This window comes from Alnus glutinosa, chromosome 5, assembly GCF_958979055.1.
Source record: "Alnus glutinosa chromosome 5, dhAlnGlut1.1, whole genome shotgun sequence".
In the NCBI taxonomy this organism is placed as follows: domain Eukaryota; kingdom Viridiplantae; phylum Streptophyta; class Magnoliopsida; order Fagales; family Betulaceae; genus Alnus; species Alnus glutinosa.
In genome coordinates this window covers 11,857,867-11,864,877 of record NC_084890.1, presented here as the reverse complement: position 1 = coordinate 11,864,877, position 7,011 = coordinate 11,857,867, and positions in this window count along the sequence as shown.

Sequence of the window (7,011 nt, the reverse complement as noted above, 5' to 3'; positions counted from 1 at the left end):
ATGTTGAAAGATTGAAGCCTTCAAAGATAAAGAAATTAAAAGGTGAATATTTCAAGTTATGATTTCATTTCAGTAAAATATGAGGTCTCTTACAGGTTACAAAGATTTCCGAACAGAAAGGTAAAGCTCAACAACCTGACTACCCACCTCGAACGACTTAGCCTGCGGTCGCAGACTAAGGTTATGGGGGGTAACTCATTAAGGTAAGCAGGAAAGTCTCTCGGTCTGTCAAACACCGAGAGCAGAAAAGGTTTTTCGGTTTGTCCGACACCGAAAACAGAAAAGAAAATGCCTAAGCAAAAGGTAGAAATTTCATTCAAAAGATATCATATTCGAAGTTTTATACAAAGAAAAATGTACAGGTAAAGAAAAGATAAGATAAAAATTCAAGAAAACAGCTTCTAGCTGGCAGGATCGTCAAGAGGGTCTTCTTCGGGAACTGGCTCGTCAAGACCCCAATTCGGAACGTCGGGCATAAAGTCCTTACCGAACTCCTCCATCTCATCAATGGCTTCTTCGGGAAAACCCACCAACGTCGGATCAACAGTCTCGGGATCAAATTTATATTGAGGATTTGTCACCAAAGTTCGAAAATTTTCGAAACCCCAATGACAACCCCGACCCCAACTCTGATCCCGAAGATAAGGCGCATAGCTCAACTGCTTCTGATAACGTTTGAGCTTTGCCCGATCGGCGTCATATCTGGCCCTGAGACGAATCAAGAGACTCTCCGAGTGATCCTGCGCCTTGAGAGCTTTATCCCTCTCGGCTGTAAGTCTTTCAACCTCATCTTTGAGTTTGTCCTTTTCAGCCTCGGCACTCAACGCATTCTTGCACGCCTCGGAGCATTCATTCTGCACAGTCGACAAACGGGTAGACAATTGATCCGCACGATCCAGCTCGGAAGAAAGACTTTCAATAGAGCGAGCGTACCGACCGTTGGCCTCCGCCACTTCGTTACTCAAACGAGCGTTAGCAGAACGCATCTCGGATATAATCAAGTCCCGGGACGCGAGTTCCTCGTCCTTGGACTGAAGAAGAGACTTCAGCGCCGCAACTTCATCCTCTAAACCCGAGATGCGGGCTTGCACTTCGGAGGAAGGAGTGGGCGGAGACGCAGGACGATTTTCGCACTTCTGCCAGAGGGCAGTCATCTTCACAAGAAGCTGTCAAGAAAAAAGTAAGCAAAGTCAGAATCGGGATGCAAACAGAATAAAAAGTCCTAGCTCCAGAAACTTACCTGATAATGAGAGATGAGAATGCCTTGGGCGATCTTCTCGGGAGAAGACGCCCCTGCATTCCCCAGATATCCCTCGGGGATTAAGTTCTTTATGGCCTCCATCGGATGACCCAGAAGACCCCTGCCCAAAATCTCGAAGCCGGCCGAGACCCTGGAGGAAGAGCTAGGACCCACTTGAGGTACAGCCCCGGTGCTTGGGCTGGCCTCAGCACGAGACTCGCTCCTAGTAGAAGTCTCGGGGAGCACGCCAGCTTCAGGAATAACGTTCTCAGAATCGATCCGAGACTCCTCAGCCACTCCAACATGGGGAGTTGTTTCGGGTTGACCGGGACTTTGAGTTTCAGGAGCAGATCCCGGCACCTCCTGATCAATCACTTCCCGAGAGGGGCAAGGCTCTTCAACGTCCTCAGCCTCGAACATTCCAGTAGGAGTCTCGGTTTGTATAGGCGCAGAACATGAAACTTGGGGGGTGGAGCACCCCGTTTCACGATTTTCTTCAGGGGGTGGTGGTGTTTCTGGACGTTCCGAAGAAGGAGTTCGGGGAGTACCTTCTACTTCAGACTCTTCAGCCAAAGGCTCGTCTCGGGGGGTGCCGACTTCTTCATCCATCTCTTCGAGAAAGTCACCACTTGAAGCGACAGGCTCTTGGCGCACTTCCTCTTTGTCGGAAGGTATTATAACCGCTTTACCCCACAATCGCCCGGCGTCCGCGAGTCTTTGAGCCATTCGGTCCTGGCCTGTAAGCTTCCGTTTCCTGGCCGGATGCTTTACCCTACGCGCAACTGGGACATCTCGGGCCTCAGGTACATTTCCTTCTCCTTCTCTAGACCTCTCAGGTACCGCACATTGTTCACCATGGAACGAAGCCTCGGAGCCAGACTCATCCCGTGGAACAAAGGAAGGAGCAGGACTAGCCTCGGGAATGAAACCCCGAAAGCTGGTAGACCCCTCTTCAACGCTTACCCTAGGTGATGGAGCCGAAGGAGTTCTCCTCGCACCTGAAGCGGCCAAAGGAATCTTCTGTTTCTTTTGTGCAGGAACATCCCCGAGAACTTCCTCAGGTGACCTCTTCTTAGTCGTAGGTCTCGGGGATGGAGGGGCTTCATTCCTCTTCTTGACAGCTCCCCTCTTGGTGATTAACTGTTTGTCTCTCGGAATGTCATATCCGAGAAATTGCCTCATATTCTCCTCGGTGACGAGATTGTCAAAATCGACTTCTTCAAACTTGTCGGCCTTGACTCTGGCAGCGGACCACCCACTTATCTCCTTAACATCCTCCAGTTCGGATACAGTGAGCGAAGGGGGGTCACTTCGGTCAGGTCGCAACAACTGCCAAGTCCGAGGCATCATACGATCTTCAGGAAGGAGAGTACCTTCGGGGCATTCCCACTCCCCGGAAACTCTGAAAAACTGCATCTCCCAGAACTTGTTGTTCGTCAGCCCACTCTTGAGCTTGATGAAAACAGGCGGGTGACGGACGCAGAGTTCAATCATTCCCTCTGCAGTCTGCCTCGGCCTATAGATGTTGAAGAATTGCAGGATGTTCATCTCCTTCTTCAACACAAGCCTCCATAGGATGTAAGAGGCGAACAGGTACCGCTAAGCATTTGGCATTATCTGACTGGGCGCGATCATCAGAAAAAGAACGAAGTCTCGAGCAATCTCCGGAAACGGTAATCGGAGCCCAGCAAGAAACATCCTCTCATAAAGGGTAATATCACCGCCATTAATGGACCGAGCTCCAGGCGCCTGATAGAACATCTTCACAGTTGGAGAAATTTCATAGTTCGAGCGAAGGACACCCTCATGCTTCGCGAAGATGATGGAATCGACCCTGCTCTCCAAAGGAGAAAGATCCACAGAGCCGTCGGATCTCTTTGTCCGAGCCCGAGACGAGGCTGAGACAGCTTTCTTGGGAGCCATGGAAGAAAGAAGAAAGGCAGAAACAGAAAAATACAGAGAAAGGAAAAGTTTGGGGAGGAAGACGACAATGGAGTATCGAGAAAAGGAAGTATCAGTGAGTGAACAGTACAATATCCCAACTTTAAACGCCTCCACTACCACGTGTCCGAAATGCCAAAGGGCGCTGTCGATTCAAAATTTCCGAAGGTGAAAAGGCGCGCCTTCCGTAAATTCAGCATTAAATACGCTGCCTCGACAATACCATTTAATGATGACAAAAAGGCGGCTGTGCAGAGATGACGTCGACATTGGGAAAAGAAGCGGTCAAATTTAAAATTTGAACTGTTGAAAAGACGCGCCCTGCGCAAACATCGGATACAGACTGGCAGCCGGAAAGTAATTCTCTTATTTCTGTTTATTTCTGAAATTAGAGAATTAGGGGGGTAACTGTTAGGGATAAAATCAACCCTAGAGACACGTGGATCCAATGACATCTCGGAGTTATGTCTCGGCTACTTGTTCCGCGTGGTTCCATCTAGTGAAGGGAAGGTCGTTTAGGTCCGAAGACATCTCGGAGATATGACGATGTCTCGGTCTTAACATTCCAGGTTACGGTATATAAAATATCCCGTGATCTCCCAGCCAAGATGGAGTGAACATATCTCGGATATTTGTGCCTCGGAGTAATAACACCTCGGTATGATATCGAGTCAGTGCGGTATCTTCTCGGGGTGATATCCATTGGATGAGTCAACATCTCAGAGTATAAACATCTCGGACTTACACAACCCTGTTATGGTGAGGATATATCCCGAGATCTCCAGGTAAGAGCGGAAACGTCTCGAATATCATCACCTCGGAGGTCAGCTGAAATGTGCTACAGTCTCCTAAGAAGGTGCCATCCGCCATACCCGTCTCAGAATTCGATAAGGATAGAATCCCAGGAGATCAGGGATAAACTACAGATCCATGATTTATGGGATAAGATGGTTATTGACATGGAATCGAATTTAAAGAAGTACAAACGCAATCAACTGCGGATTCAACACTCCTACTCAAATTCCCAGAAGATATGATTAAAACTCAAACCAGGCTAGGACTCAAACTCCTAATCCAACTCAATGTCAAGAGGGTCCGGCCTATAAATAAAGACCGTCACACCAGGTATAAAGACACGAATTCTCTAAGCTCTTGAGATTAAGATTAAGAATTCTCTACAGAAAACTTTTTAGACTGACTTAGGCATCGGAGTGGGCGTGGTCGGCACCCCCGACGAGTTGTTTGTTCCTTTTTGTAGGGTCAAAGTGTTCGGTAGCAGCGAATCCTTAGGCGACACGTCACCATACCGGAAACTGTACCAACAACATTTTCCCCAAATGAACTACCGGCCATTATCAATATGTCTCTTGTGTCGTTTACAAGTTGTCTAAATTCAATTATGTAAGATGTATGATGAGTTGTGGTCTTGATTGGATGGGGATTCACTGCAATTCCTTGTATCATTATCCGACTCAATTATAGTTTGCCACATGCTCTTTCGGATATATGGACTCCGAATTTTCTTAAGAAAATCTTATTTGTAAATTAAAAATTAGATTTAAGGTTCCCTCATAAAGTTCTCATGAAACCATATTTCTCATTGTTATTGAAAGCATTTGTCTAATTATTTAGCTAGTCATATGTATACATATTTAAAATACAAAAATTTTCAATTTAGTGTATCAAACTTTAAAAAAATTTCAATGTCACCTCTCCCATTAGGATTTGGGGTGAAACCATAATTACATATATAGTTATATTTAATTAAAGGGAAAAGTACACATAACCCCTTCAAACTACTACTCAATTGTCAACGTACACCCTAAACTACCAATTGTGTTAATATCCCCTCCTAAACTACCAAAAAATGTCAATATCCCCCCTAAGACCAACAAAAAGACAAAAAGGACCCTAATTTTTTTGAATAAGACAAAAATGTCTTCATAAATTCAAAAAATTTAAACTAAAACTAAAAAACTTAAAAAAAAAAATTAAAAAAAAACGAATTTTTTTATTTTTTTATTTTAAAAAGCAAACAAAAAATAACTGATTTTTTTTTTTATTAAAAAAACAAATGAAAAAAAAGAAAAAAGAAAAAAGAAAAACCAGTTTGTTTTAAACGAAAAAGAACATTTTTTTAAAGAAAAAAAAACGAAAAAACAAAAAATAACTTAAATTTATTTATTTATTTTTTTTAAAAATAAAACAAATGAAAAAAAAAACCAGTTTTTATTAAATTAAAAAAACGAAAAAGAACAATTTTTTTAAAAAAAAAAAAAAAAAAGAAAAGAAAAATGAAAATTATTATTTAAAAAAAAAACAGTTTTAATTTTTAATTTTTTTTTGGAATAATTTTTTGTTATTTTATATTTTTTTAATAATTTTTTTAGTTTTTTTATTTTATTTTAATAATTTTATGAAGGACATTTTTGTCATTAGGGGGACATTGACATTTTCTGGTAGTTTAAGGGGGGAGGTTGACACAATTGGTAGTTTAGAGAGTACATTGACAATGATGTGGTAGTTTGAGGGGCTTATGTGTCATTTTCCCTTAATTAAAATATATAGTTACAAAATTACAAAGTTATCTATTATAGTTATCTACTTTTTCATAAATTTGACTAATAGAATGAAGGTTTTGATATGCAAATAGTAGTTCAATACTTTTTTTTGGTAAGAATATCAATTCATAGTAACATATTGACATCGGCATATAGATATTTGATGATTATCCTCTCTCACAACAAAAACATTCTGACAGGTGATGCAACAAAAACACAATAGCCTCTAGTGAGTAGTGATCCAACAAAAACATTCTGACAAACGACAAAAATTAACGGTCTCAGCTCAATAAATTTGAAAAAGTAATGTTTTTTACACCACTCTTATATAATTTTAATTTTTTTTTTAATATTTATCATTACATATTTAAGGTCTACATGTAAAAAAAACAAATTCAAAAATTAATCATAAAAAAATTAATTAAAATTATACAAAAACTATATAAGAGTCGTAAAAAAAACATTGCTCAATTTGAAATACTTTTCTTTGCTAGCTTTGTCATAACTGATTAATGAAGCTCCTTGTCCTGTCCTGGTCTGCTTTTGGATGAATTAAAGCTACAACCCCTGTTTATTTTGTCTTCTTCTCAAGTTGTGGTCTTTCCGTAAATAACTTCCGTACTGACACCCCACGTGGAAGGTAGATTTTTATACCTTGTTTTTTCTTCGCTTCTGTAGGTACAATAACTACCTTACTAAATATCCTTATTTATTAATAATTAAAATAAAATAAAAATTTAACAACATCCTCGTTGGAGGATTCACGTACATATAACTTAGCAAATTTATTTTTTATTTTAATTGAAAAAAATCAAATTTTTTATTTTATCTATCTATTTTTTAATTTTTTTTTTCATCTGATTCTTTATTTTAACTATTATTTTTTATTATTCCATTTAAATATTTGAACATTTACGAGAATGCTCTTGTTATTGAAAAGTAAGACTCCGATCGCGTAAAATATGACAGTTCGGTAAACTAGGCAAGTTGTCATACATTTCTTGGCCATTTACATAAGGAATATATTACTTTGTGTTTGGGTGTAGAATTTTTGAAATTAGAATTAAATTTTTATTGTGTTTATAAATTTTGAGGTTTGACTTTTTAGAAAAAGTTAAATAAAATATGATTTGTTTAGAAAAAGTTGAATAAAATATAATTTATTTTTGAAAAAAGTAGAATCAAAATCATATTCTGTTTCCAAAATTCATCTTCTAATTATTTATTACTCATTTATATACAAATAAGTTTTAAATTTACTACTGATTT